Source organism: Anastrepha ludens, chromosome X (genome assembly GCF_028408465.1).
Source record: "Anastrepha ludens isolate Willacy chromosome X, idAnaLude1.1, whole genome shotgun sequence".
NCBI lineage: Eukaryota > Metazoa > Arthropoda > Insecta > Diptera > Tephritidae > Anastrepha > Anastrepha ludens.
This window is the reverse complement of record NC_071503.1, coordinates 54,594,108-54,608,424: the sequence shown is the minus strand read 5'-3', so window position 1 is coordinate 54,608,424 and position 14,317 is coordinate 54,594,108.

Below are 14,317 nucleotides of genomic sequence, written 5' to 3'. Positions count from 1 at the left end.
ATAGCTCTCCTTCTCTTTCTCTCTATGTTATATATCTCTATACTCTGTCTTTCAACGAAGCCTATGTCTTAGGTATAGAAAATGTATAGCTCTCTTTCTCCTTCTCTCTACGTTGTATCTTTTTTTCTCTTTCGCGTAACGAAATCTCTAAACGTAAAATTTTTTCCAATTCACTCTCCATTCTCGCTCAAATATCACACCGCCGCTAAAGAAGTTTCACTTCAAAAGTATTATAATTTCATATCCATAATTTGACTAGTAACAGAATTTAGGTTTCACTATTTTTATTCAAAATACGGCCGTATGGCCCAGGACTTCACAACGTCATCTAGGCGCCACTTCTGAAAGACCCTTTAAATACGGAGTTGCCGGTACTTGCTTTGCTTCGAGAAATATGCACTTGCGTTTATGAACGGAATAGTGTTTGTTGTATTAAAGAACATTGAATGATTGGCGGAAGAGCGGCCATCGCGTTAGGTATGCTACTGTCTTTGCGTCTATGAAGGTATTTTGCTTTTTGTGAGTACAATATTTGAAATATGGACTGGAGGACGGCAAATTTCATTGAACAAATAATGAATAAAGGGCATATATGTTTTTTAACATTTGTGGATGTATGCATATACATTTATTACATAAAACCCTCTAACTTTTAGTTGGAGCATAGGGCGTCTAATGATAACGTATGCCCCTCTGCTTATGTGCTTAATAACTATCGTAATTTTAATATCTGATAGATCGTTTCTTCTGGCTAGTTCTGTGCTGCCATCTGCTGTCGCCATCAAGGCGAATTTATGTTTTCGTTTTGGTATCTCATTCGCTCGCTTTTGTTACCCGTCGGTTCGCGAAGTCTCCCGTTCGCAACAATATTTTATGTAAAAACTAAAAAATTGGCAAATCAAGATGTCGCCATGGCATCAAATATGCTACATTTATGCGTACATACAAATGAATCCATGGAAATTTTATATGTACATCTGCATGTACGTTTACCGTGCGCTTGCTCAGTGCTTAGGCAAGAAAAAGTCGGCAGTTGATTCGTGTCTCATTCTTTTTGTGGATACGAGCAAAGACATTTACTCGCTCCTACAACTCGTCACCATGTTATATCCTTCTTATTATTTTCACCCCACCGACCGCATCAATATGCCTGTTTGCCAAAAATTTAGTGGTTGTGACTCTATCTTATTACTTACTCAATACTTAACCCAAATTGAGCACCATCGAAGCTTTCAGAGCCACAAATAGGGAATATATGTGGAACCAAATTCAAAAGTCTTGGTACTCTATTTCTTGGGATAAATGTTCAAATTAAGTGAAGTTTTTTATTTTGTAGTTAATATTTGGAAAATTCGCTTTTACGACAGATGAAATTGGCAAACTGAGTTCCCATTTTTTGTTCAGTAAGATTTGACAAGTTATCATGAATCTAACGCCAAAACAACTCCTCCAAATTGTGAAAATAAGCTTTGAAAGAAAAAAAACTGTTTGCGAAGTTCACAGAGCACTTCGTCCATTTAAAAAGCGTTTTACACGCTGGCGACATCATCGGTCCTTATATCTTTCGAAATGAGGAAGGAGATGCTGTTACGGTAAGTGGCGAGCGCTATCGAGCAATGCTGACTGATTTTTTGTTTCCAAAAATTAATCAGCTTGACATCAACCTAATTTGGTTCCAACAAGACGGCGCATTCAATGCGCCTAAAAATCGATTTATTGGACTGATCTCGCAGCCGCGGCAGACATATCTGGCATATAACCAATAAATCCGGCACAGTATTACAACTGCAGCAGTTTTAGTTTACTAGATCAAATACGTGTGCTTTAATAACCATTTTCTTCCATAAAAATTATAGCCTATAACCAAGTGAACCGGGCTGTATGTCTTGCCGCTTTTCTCTTTAATCTTCTTATAAGTTGTTGTTGCTTCATTACTTCGTACGAAATCTTCTTGTAAGCTGTAGTTGCTTCATTACTTATTACGAAAACTTCTGCATAAATGTGCGTTTTTATCCTTTCAGCTTGTTTCATGGAAAAGAGATTGACTGAATCTGATACAGTTTTTACAGATACAGTCATTACGCCCGTACCCCAGATTGCTTTAGTTTGGAAACGCTGTATAACATCAATGTTTGTCTGTGCGTACATCCCCATATTTAAAGACCATAGGTCCATACCTATTTTAGCACTTGGGTGTATATGTGGAGCTTGTTTTGAGTTGACAGCTCAGAATTTCTACCAATTAACCTTTGAAGCTTCTGCATTTTTAAATTAAGTTCAAAAGCTCTGATTTGAATGTGCTCCATTATGCCATTTGTTCAGAATTCGTCCAATCTGGCACCACCTTAATTTATAGCAACTTCCTATGTACCATAACATATCTACTATGTATTTGTATTATTTCTTCGTACGCATCTGTTATTTACTTCATGATGTACATACATACATTTGGTATTTATGCGCAGTTAGCTTTAAACAGTTATTTTCCTGATATTCTGCTTTGTACTTAAAATGAGACGCTCAATAAATTTCATTGCTTGTACAGCTTCGAAGTGATCACGTTGTATATTTTTGCTTAAACATTTGGTGCCTCCTGTGAGGACAAATAATTAAATTGTGGAATAGAACCGTTTATTTAAATTATTTTTTCGCTAATGGCAGCATTAAATTTGCGCGCTTCGGCAATAAAGGCCATTAAACGCATACACGATCGGGTGAGTGGATTCCAGCAGGGTGCATTTGATGAATTTCATCTTGAGCAAGAGTTGAAATCATTGTCAGCACATTATGCACGTTTCGTGACCAACTGACCTGTTGGTGGGCAATGCAGCAAACGCCGAGTTGGAGGCCCACGAGAAGTTATGGGAAGAGATTGAAGGTATTTATAACAATGCATGTACCCACTTGAACCGTGCAATCATGGGTGCGAAACCGAGTCAGTCTGCTGTGATGCCTTTGCGAGAGTGTGAGGTTAAGTTAGAACCGCTTGCAATTCCAACGTTCGATGGAACTGTGCAGAATTGGCTGGCGTTTAAGGACGTTTTTGAATTGCTTGTCCACAATACAGACTATCCTGAGGCCTACAAGTTAGGCAAGTTCCGCTGTACCGCTCGTCGGGAGTGTATATTCTGGGGGATACGCTGATTTATGGAAGGAGCTTAAAGAACGTTTTGACAATAGAAGGCAACTGGCTGAGACTCATGTGTCACGCTTACTCAATATCAAGCCGACAACTGAGGACACACCAACTGCGTTACTGTTCATCGTCGACAAACTTCTAAAAATGTTGTTCCAAAGGTTTAACGTGGCCACCATTCAACCTCCGTAATGGTTTGGTGGCGAGTGTCTTATAGAGGCGTTACATCTCTTCATTTCTGCGGAAAAGGGGATAAGACCGTGGCAAAAGTGTACCAGGAAGATATCTTAGAAGACGTGGTGAACCAATAGAGCAGCACTCTCTTCAATGCAGAGCGTTGGCTCTTCAAGCAAGATTCCGCTCCAGCCCATAAGGCAAAAAACACCCAGCAGTGGCTAAAAACAATATTCCTAGGTTCATAGCCACAGAAGATTGGCCGTCTGGAAGTCCAGATCTGAATCCATCGGACTATAGTTTATAGTCAGAATTGGAGAACATGGCCTGTCGAAGACCTCACAGAAATTTGGAGAGTCTGGAGAGAGTCAAAGATTGCTTGAGCAGCGACGTCAATATCCATGGAAACCGAGCGTGCTGCAGTAGGTTAACACGTTCCCTGTCCGCTGAGCCACATATGGTTCAGGAAACGTGCGCCTGATAAGCACTGATACGTTCCTGAGCCATATGTGTGTCAGCATAGAAAAAGTTCCCTGAACCACATGTGTTTCATGAACATGCAGAAGCAAAAATGTCCCTCTACGCTCATGGACCATATGTGTTTCAGGTAGAAACACCCTACATCCGTTTTTTTTTTTAGTTATTATTATTACTAAAGCTATCCTATGACTACAAAAAAACCAATTTTTCAAAGAACCTTGTTGGACTTGTCGGTAAATTTTGCATTTTTGTATTAGGACAGGGAACGTGTTAATGACCTAATGGTTCGAAGGATTGTGTAAAATAAAATGGAGATTATTTCGAGTGAAAATAAAATTTTTTTTTTAATATTTACATGATTAAATGAAACTAACTTCTTTAAAACAAATCATGTGCAGCATCGTACACGTGGTAGAAGTGAAACTACTGTGTGTGAATGAGTGTGAATAAGAGAGAGAGAGAGAGAGAGAGAGAGAGAGCGAGAGAGGAAGAGAAGGAGACAGGGATAATTTCAAAAGAAATACAACAGTATAAAATTTGTGTAACCAAAATTCGAAGTGAATAAGAGAGAGAGAGAGAGAGAGCGAGAGAGGAAGAGAAGGAGACAGAGATAATTTCAAAAGAAATACAACAGTATAAAATTTGTGTAACCAAAATTCGATTTTATTAACTATACATGCATTATGCTATCATCTGTTGGTGGTTCAATTGGTAATACTGATATAATTGGTTTGTAATAGCTGAAATATGAAATATATATACGTGATTCAATATTTTCTAGATAACGTGTGAAAATTGCATCTAGTGTAGTTCCGCATTTTGTTGTTGATTCTTTAGGGTTATTGTTTATCTGCAAACCGAATGTTTCTCGAAGAAATTGAATCAACGGCAAAGAATCATTGGATCCGAAATTTGCGTTGAAATCTCCCCCGAGAATCAATGGAATTTTGTCTTCGCCTCTTCCAAGTGCATTTGCAAATGCGTGGCTGTAAACCAGTAGTGAGCGGTGAATGAAATATATTATGTCATCAAGATTTTGGTTCGGTGAGATATAGATGGCGGCTATGACAATAGTTTTTCCATTCAGAGTGTGACATTCTGCAATGCAAACATCGCCAACTGGTGTGACTGTTGATGAATATGACTGATACTGCCTTGCAGTCATTTCCATGTTTGGTGTGACGATATTTACGCTATCATCTTGATTGTGGTAGATTGCCACACCGCCAGCTCTAACATTTAGTCGCTTATATTTGATGACGCAATTGAAATTTGGTATACTAATATCCTCGTTATCGTTTAACCAAGTTTCGGACAAAAGTACTATACTCGATTTGCGGATGACAGAGTCTGTTAAACCTGCGGAATGTGCTCGTATGCTCTGACAATTAAGAGTATATACAGATAGCCCTCTTCTCTGAGTCATGAAATCGATTATTTGTTTATCCACAGTTTCCAGTCTATTTAACGATAGTCTCCGGAATTCATCTTGTAAATGAGATATACTGACTGATGCTCGTCGACCATGGTAGAATCTAAAATCATTTCCGTTCGTTATAATCCACAAGCCTTCAATACAAGTGACTCGAGATAAAGCAACGTAAACTAATGATTGCGAATGTTTTTTATCATATTCGTAAACAACTTCAGAATACGTGCTTCCCTGAGACTTGTGAATGGTCGTCGCACAAGCACAAACTAATGGTAAATGTGATCGTTTAGTTGTTGTTAAGCGGGATTGTTGATGTGCGTCGTCCGATTGATACCGCTGTTTTACTGATATTATGCGCTGCAACATTACCAGCAACTTTTTTCTGATTTTTTTTACCTGTAGAAGAGCAATCCGGAAATTCAAGACATGCAACGGTGACTTCTCTATTGTCATCAAATTCGAGATGCACTAACTTGCCCACTGCGCCATTTGCTAAGCCGTCTGCCACATCTATATTCGTTGTTATCATGTACAGTACGCCAATCACAAACACAGTTTCATATGGTGATGTATATGATGTATAGCTCTGCTTCTCTTTCTCTCTATGTTATATATCTCTATACTCTGTCTTTCAACGAAGCCTATGTCTTAGGTATAGAAAATGTATAGCTCTCTTTCTCCTTCTCTCTACGTTGTATCTTTTTTTCTCTTTCGCGTAACGAAATCTCTAAACGTAAAATTTTTTCCAATTCACTCTCCATTCTCGCTCAAATATCACACCGCCGCTAAAGAAGTTTCACTTCAAAAGTATTATAATTTCATATCCATAATTTGACTAGTAACAGAATTTAGGTTTCACTATTTTTATTCAAAATACGGCCGTATGGCCCAGGACTTCACAACGTCATCTAGGCGCCACTTCTGAAAGACCCTTTAAATACGGAGTTGCCGGTACTTGCTTTGCTTCGAGAAATATGCACTTGCGTTTATGAACGGAATAGTGTTTGTTGTATTAAAGAACATTGAATGATTGGCGGAAGAGCGGCCATCGCGTTAGGTATGCTACTGTCTTTGCGTCTATGAAGGTATTTTGCTTTTTGTGAGTACAATATTTGAAATATGGACTGGAGGACGGCAAATTTCATTGAACAAATAATGAATAAAGGGCATACATGTTTTTTAACATTTGTGGATGTATGCATATACATTTATTACATAAAACCCTCTAACTTTTAGTTGGAGCATAGGGCGTCTAATGATAACGTATGCCCCTCTGCTTATGTGCTTAATAACTATCGTAATTTTAATATCTGATAGATCGTTTCTCCTGGCTAGTTCTGTGCTGCCATCTGCTGTCGCCATCAAGGCGAATTTATGTTTTCGTTTTGGTATCTCATTCGCTCGCTTTTGTTACCCGTCGGTTCGCGAAGTCTCCCGTTCGCAACAATATTTTATGTAAAAACTAAAAAATTGGCAAATCAAGATGTCGCCATGGCATCAAATATGCTACATTTATGCGTACATACAAATGAATCCATGGAAATTTTATATGTACATCTGCATGTACGTTTACCGTGCGCTTGCTCAGTGCTTAGGCAAGAAAAAGTCGGCAGTTGATTCGTGTCTCATTCTTTTTGTGGATACGAGCAAAGACATTTACTCGCTCCTACAACTCGTCACCATGTTATATCCTTCTTATTATTTTCACCCCACCGACCGCATCAATATGCCCGTTTGCCAAAAATTTAGTGGTTGTGACTCTATCTTATTACTTACTCAATACTTAACCCAAATTGAGCATCATCGAAGCTTTCAGAGCCACAAATAGGGAATATATGTGGAACCAAATTCAAAAGTCTTGGTACTCTATTTCTTGGGATAAATGTTCAAATGAAGTGAAGTTTTTTATTTTGTAGTTAATATTTGGAAAATTCGCTTTTACGACAGATGGAATTGGCAAACTGAGTTCCCATTTTTTGTTCAGTAAGATTTGACAAGTTATCATGAATCTAACGCCAAAACAACTCCTCCAAATTGTGAAAATAAGCTTTGAAAGAAAAAAAACTGTTTGCGAAGTTCACAGAGCACTTCGTCCATTTAAAAAGCGTTTTACACGCTGGCGACATCATCGGTCCTTATATCTTTCGAAATGAGGAAGGAGATGCTGTTACGGTAAGTGGCGAGCGCTATCGAGCAATGCTGACTGATTTTTTGTTTCCAAAAATTAATCAGCTTGACATCAACCTAATTTGGTTCCAACAAGACGGCGCATTCAATGCGCCTAAAAATCGATTTATTGGACTGATCTCGCAGCCGCGGCAGACATATCTGGCATATAACCAATAAATCCGGCACAGTATTACAACTGCAGCAGTTTTAGTTTACTAGATCAAATACGTGTGCTTTAATAACCATTTTCTTCCATAAAAATTATAGCCTATAACCAAGTGAACCGGGCTGTATGTCTTGCCGCTTTTCTCTTTAATCTTCTTATAAGTTGTTGTTGCTTCATTACTTCGTACGAAATCTTCTTGTAAGCTGTAGTTGCTTCATTACTTATTACGAAAACTTCTGCATAAATGTGCGTTTTTATCCTTTCAGCTTGTTTCATGGAAAAGAGATTGACTGAATCTGATACAGTTTTTACAGATACAGTCATTACGCCCGTACCCCAGATTGCTTTAGTTTGGAAACGCTGTATAACATCAATGTTTGTCTGTGCGTACATCCCCATATTTAAAGACCATAGGTCCATACCTATTTTAGCACTTGGGTGTATATGTGGAGCTTGTTTTGAGTTGACAGCTCAGAATTTCTACCAATTAACCTTTGAAGCTTCTGCATTTTTAAATTAAGTTCAAAAGCTCTGATTTGAATGTGCTCCATTATGCCATTTGTTCAGAATTCGTCCAATCTGGCACCACCTTAATTTATAGCAACTTCCTATGTACCATAACATATCTACTATGTATTTGTATTATTTCTTCGTACGCATCTGTTATTTACTTCATGATGTACATACATACATTTGGTATTTATGCGCAGTTAGCTTTAAACAGTTATTTTCCTGATATTCTGCTTTGTACTTAAAATGAGACGCTCAATAAATTTCATTGCTTGTACAGCTTCGAAGTGATCACGTTGTATATTTTTGCTTAAACATTTGGTGCCTCCTGTGAGGACAAATAATTAAATTGTGGAATAGAACCGTTTATTTAAATTATTTTTTCGCTAATGGCAGCATTAAATTTGCGCGCTTCGGCAATAAAGGCCATTCAACGCATACACGATCGGGTGAGTGGATTCCAGCAGGGTGCATTTGATGAATTTCATCTTGAGCAAGAGTTGAAATCATTGTCAGCACATTATGCACGTTTCGTGACCAACTGACCTGTTGGTGGGCAATGCAGCAAACGCCGAGTTGGAGGCCCACGAGAAGTTATGGGAAGAGATTGAAGGTATTTATAACAATGCATGTACCCACTTGAACCGTGCAATCATGGGTGCGAAACCGAGTCAGTCTGCTGTGATGCCTTTGCGAGAGTGTGAGGTTAAGTTAGAACCACTTGCAATTCCAACGTTCGATGGAACTGTGCAGAATTGGCTGGCGTTTAAGGACGTTTTTGAATTGCTTGTCCACAATACAGACTATCCTGAGGCCTACAAGTTAGGCAAGTTCCGCTGTACCGCTCGTCGGGAGTGTATATTCTGGGGGATACGCTGATTTATGGAAGGCGCTTAAAGAACGTTTTGACAATAGAAGGCAACTGGCTGAGACTCATGTGTCACGCTTACTCAATATCAAGCCGACAACTGAGGACACACCAACTGCGTTACTGTTCATCGTCGACAAACTTCTAAAAATGTTGTTCCAAAGGTTTAACGTGGCCACCATTCAACCTCCGTAATGGTTTGGTGGCGAGTGTCTTATAGAGGCGTTACATCTCTTCATTTCTGCGGAAAAGGGGATAAGACCGTGGCAAAAGTGTACCAGGAAGATATCTTAGAAGACGTGGTGAACCAATAGAGCAGCACTCTCTTCAATGCAGAGCGTTGGCTCTTCAAGCAAGATTCCGCTCCAGCCCATAAGGCAAAAAACACCCAGCAGTGGCTAAAAACAATATTCCTAGGTTCATAGCCACAGAAGATTGGCCGTCTGGAAGTCCAGATCTGAATCCATCGGACTATAGTTTATAGTCAGAATTGGAGAACATGGCCTGTCGAAGACCTCACAGAAATTTGGAGAGTCTGGAGAGAGTCAAAGATTGCTTGAGCAGCGACGTCAATATCCATGGAAACCGAGCGTGCTGCAGTAGGTTAACACGTTCCCTGTCCGCTGAGCCACATATGGTTCAGGAAACGTGCGCCTGATAAGCACTGATACGTTCCTGAGCCATATGTGTGTCAGCATAGAAAAAGTTCCCTGAACCACATGTGTTTCATGAACATGCAGAAGCAAAAATGTCCCTCTACGCTCATGGACCATATGTGTTTCAGGTAGAAACACCCTACATCCGTTTTTTTTTTTAGTTATTATTATTACTAAAGCTATCCTATGACTACAAAAAAACCAATTTTTCAAAGAACCTTGTTGGACTTGTCGGTAAATTTTGCATTTTTGTATTAGGACAGGGAACGTGTTAATGACCTAATGGTTCGAAGGATTGTGTAAAATAAAATGGAGATTATTTCGAGTGAAAATAAAATTTTTTTTTTAATATTTACATGATTAAATGAAACTAACTTCTTTAAAACAAATCATGTGCAGCATCGTACACGTGGTAGAAGTGAAACTACTGTGTGTGAATGAGTGTGAATAAGAGAGAGAGAGAGAGAGAGAGAGAGAGAGCGAGAGAGGAAGAGAAGGAGACAGGGATAATTTCAAAAGAAATACAACAGTATAAAATTTGTGTAACCAAAATTCGAAGTGAATAAGAGAGAGAGAGAGAGAGAGCGAGAGAGGAAGAGAAGGAGACAGAGATAATTTCAAAAGAAATACAACAGTATAAAATTTGTGTAACCAAAATTCGATTTTATTAACTATACATGCATTATGCTATCATCTGTTGGTGGTTCAATTGGTAATACTGATATAATTGGTTTGTAATAGCTGAAATATGAAATATATATACGTGATTCAATATTTTCTAGATAACGTGTGAAAATTGCATCTAGTGTAGTTCCGCATTTTGTTGTTGATTCTTTAGGGTTATTGTTTATCTGCAAACCGAATGTTTCTCGAAGAAATTGAATCAACGGCAAAGAATCATTGGATCCGAAATTTGCGTTGAAATCTCCCCCGAGAATCAATGGAATTTTGTCTTCGCCTCTTCCAAGTGCATTTGCAAATGCGTGGCTGTAAACCAGTAGTGAGCGGTGAATGAAATATATTATGTCATCAAGATTTTGGTTCGGTGAGATATAGATGGCGGCTATGACAATAGTTTTTCCATTCAGAGTGTGACATTCTGCAATGCAAACATCGCCAACTGGTGTGACTGTTGATGAATATGACTGATACTGCCTTGCAGTCATTTCCATGTTTGGTGTGACGATATTTACGCTATCATCTTGATTGTGGTAGATTGCCACACCGCCAGCTCTAACATTTAGTCGCTTATATTTGATGACGCAATTGAAATTTGGTATACTAATATCCTCGTTATCGTTTAACCAAGTTTCGGACAAAAGTACTATACTCGATTTGCGGATGACAGAGTCTGTTAAACCTGCGGAATGTGCTCGTATGCTCTGACAATTAAGAGTATATACAGATAGCCCTCTTCTCTGAGTCATGAAATCGATTATTTGTTTATCCACAGTTTCCAGTCTATTTAACGATAGTCTCCGGAATTCATCTTGTAAATGAGATATACTGACTGATGCTCGTCGACCATGGTAGAATCTAAAATCATTTCCGTTCGTTATAATCCACAAGCCTTCAATACAAGTGACTCGAGATAAAGCAACGTAAACTAATGATTGCGAATGTTTTTTATCATATTCGTAAACAACTTCAGAATACGTGCTTCCCTGAGACTTGTGAATGGTCGTCGCACAAGCACAAACTAATGGTAAATGTGATCGTTTAGTTGTTGTTAAGCGGGATTGTTGATGTGCGTCGTCCGATTGATACCGCTGTTTTACTGATATTATGCGCTGCAACATTACCAGCAACTTTTTTCTGATTTTTTTTACCTGTAGAAGAGCAATCCGGAAATTCAAGACATGCAACGGTGACTTCTCTATTGTCATCAAATTCGAGATGCACTAACTTGCCCACTGCGCCATTTGCTAAGCCGTCTGCCACATCTATATTCGTTGTTATCATGTACAGTACGCCAATCACAAACACAGTTTCATATGGTGATGTATATGATGTATAGCTCTGCTTCTCTTTCTCTCTATGTTATATATCTCTATACTCTGTCTTTCAACGAAACCTATGTCTTAGGTATAGAAAATGTATAGCTCTCTTTCTCCTTCTCTCTACGTTGTATCTTTTTTTCTCTTTCGCGTAACGAAATCTCTAAACGTAAAATTTTTTCCAATTCACTCTCCATTCTCGCTCAAATATCACACCGCCGCTAAAGAAGTTTCACTTCAAAAGTATTATAATTTCATATCCATAATTTGACTAGTAACAGAATTTAGGTTTCACTATTTTTATTCAAAATACGGCCGTATGGCCCAGGACTTCACAACGTCATCTAGGCGCCACTTCTGAAAGACCCTTTAAATACGGAGTTGCCGGTACTTGCTTTGCTTCGAGAAATATGCACTTGCGTTTATGAACGGAATAGTGTTTGTTGTATTAAAGAACATTGAATGATTGGCGGAAGAGCGGCCATCGCGTTAGGTATGCTACTGTCTTTGCGTCTATGAAGGTATTTTGCTTTTTGTGAGTACAATATTTGAAATATGGACTGGAGGACGGCAAATTTCATTGAACAAATAATGAATAAAGGGCATACATGTTTTTTAACATTTGTGGATGTATGCATATACATTTATTACATAAAACCCTCTAACTTTTAGTTGGAGCATAGGGCGTCTAATGATAACGTATGCCCCTCTGCTTATGTGCTTAATAACTATCGTAATTTTAATATCTGATAGATCGTTTCTCCTGGCTAGTTCTGTGCTGCCATCTGCTGTCGCCATCAAGGCGAATTTATGTTTTCGTTTTGGTATCTCATTCGCTCGCTTTTGTTACCCGTCGGTTCGCGAAGTCTCCCGTTCGCAACAATATTTTATGTAAAAACTAAAAAATTGGCAAATCAAGATGTCGCCATGGCATCAAATATGCTACATTTATGCGTACATACAAATGAATCCATGGAAATTTTATATGTACATCTGCATGTACGTTTACCGTGCGCTTGCTCAGTGCTTAGGCAAGAAAAAGTCGGCAGTTGATTCGTGTCTCATTCTTTTTGTGGATACGAGCAAAGACATTTACTCGCTCCTACAACTCGTCACCATGTTATATCCTTCTTATTATTTTCACCCCACCGACCGCATCAATATGCCCGTTTGCCAAAAATTTAGTGGTTGTGACTCTATCTTATTACTTACTCAATACTTAACCCAAATTGAGCATCATCGAAGCTTTCAGAGCCACAAATAGGGAATATATGTGGAACCAAATTCAAAAGTCTTGGTACTCTATTTCTTGGGATAAATGTTCAAATGAAGTGAAGTTTTTTATTTTGTAGTTAATATTTGGAAAATTCGCTTTTACGACAGATGGAATTGGCAAACTGAGTTCCCATTTTTTGTTCAGTAAGATTTGACAAGTTATCATGAATCTAACGCCAAAACAACTCCTCCAAATTGTGAAAATAAGCTTTGAAAGAAAAAAAACTGTTTGCGAAGTTCACAGAGCACTTCGTCCATTTAAAAAGCGTTTTACACGCTGGCGACATCATCGGTCCTTATATCTTTCGAAATGAGGAAGGAGATGCTGTTACGGTAAGTGGCGAGCGCTATCGAGCAATGCTGACTGATTTTTTGTTTCCAAAAATTAATCAGCTTGACATCAACCTAATTTGGTTCCAACAAGACGGCGCATTCAATGCGCCTAAAAATCGATTTATTGGACTGATCTCGCAGCCGCGGCAGACATATCTGGCATATAACCAATAAATCCGGCACAGTATTACAACTGCAGCAGTTTTAGTTTACTAGATCAAATACGTGTGCTTTAATAACCATTTTCTTCCATAAAAATTATAGCCTATAACCAAGTGAACCGGGCTGTATGTCTTGCCGCTTTTCTCTTTAATCTTCTTATAAGTTGTTGTTGCTTCATTACTTCGTACGAAATCTTCTTGTAAGCTGTAGTTGCTTCATTACTTATTACGAAAACTTCTGCATAAATGTGCGTTTTTATCCTTTCAGCTTGTTTCATGGAAAAGAGATTGACTGAATCTGATACAGTTTTTACAGATACAGTCATTACGCCCGTACCCCAGATTGCTTTAGTTTGGAAACGCTGTATAACATCAATGTTTGTCTGTGCGTACATCCCCATATTTAAAGACCATAGGTCCATACCTATTTTAGCACTTGGGTGTATATGTGGAGCTTGTTTTGAGTTGACAGCTCAGAATTTCTACCAATTAACCTTTGAAGCTTCTGCATTTTTAAATTAAGTTCAAAAGCTCTGATTTGAATGTGCTCCATTATGCCATTTGTTCAGAATTCGTCCAATCTGGCACCACCTTAATTTATAGCAACTTCCTATGTACCATAACATATCTACTATGTATTTGTATTATTTCTTCGTACGCATCTGTTATTTACTTCATGATGTACATACATACATTTGGTATTTATGCGCAGTTAGCTTTAAACAGTTATTTTCCTGATATTCTGCTTTGTACTTAAAATGAGACGCTCAATAAATTTCATTGCTTGTACAGCTTCGAAGTGATCACGTTGTATATTTTTGCTTAAACATTTGGTGCCTCCTGTGAGGACAAATAATTAAATTGTGGAATAGAACCGTTTATTTAAATTATTTTTTCGCTAATGGCAGCATTAAATTTGCGCGCTTCGGCAATAAAGGCCATTCAACGCATACACGATCG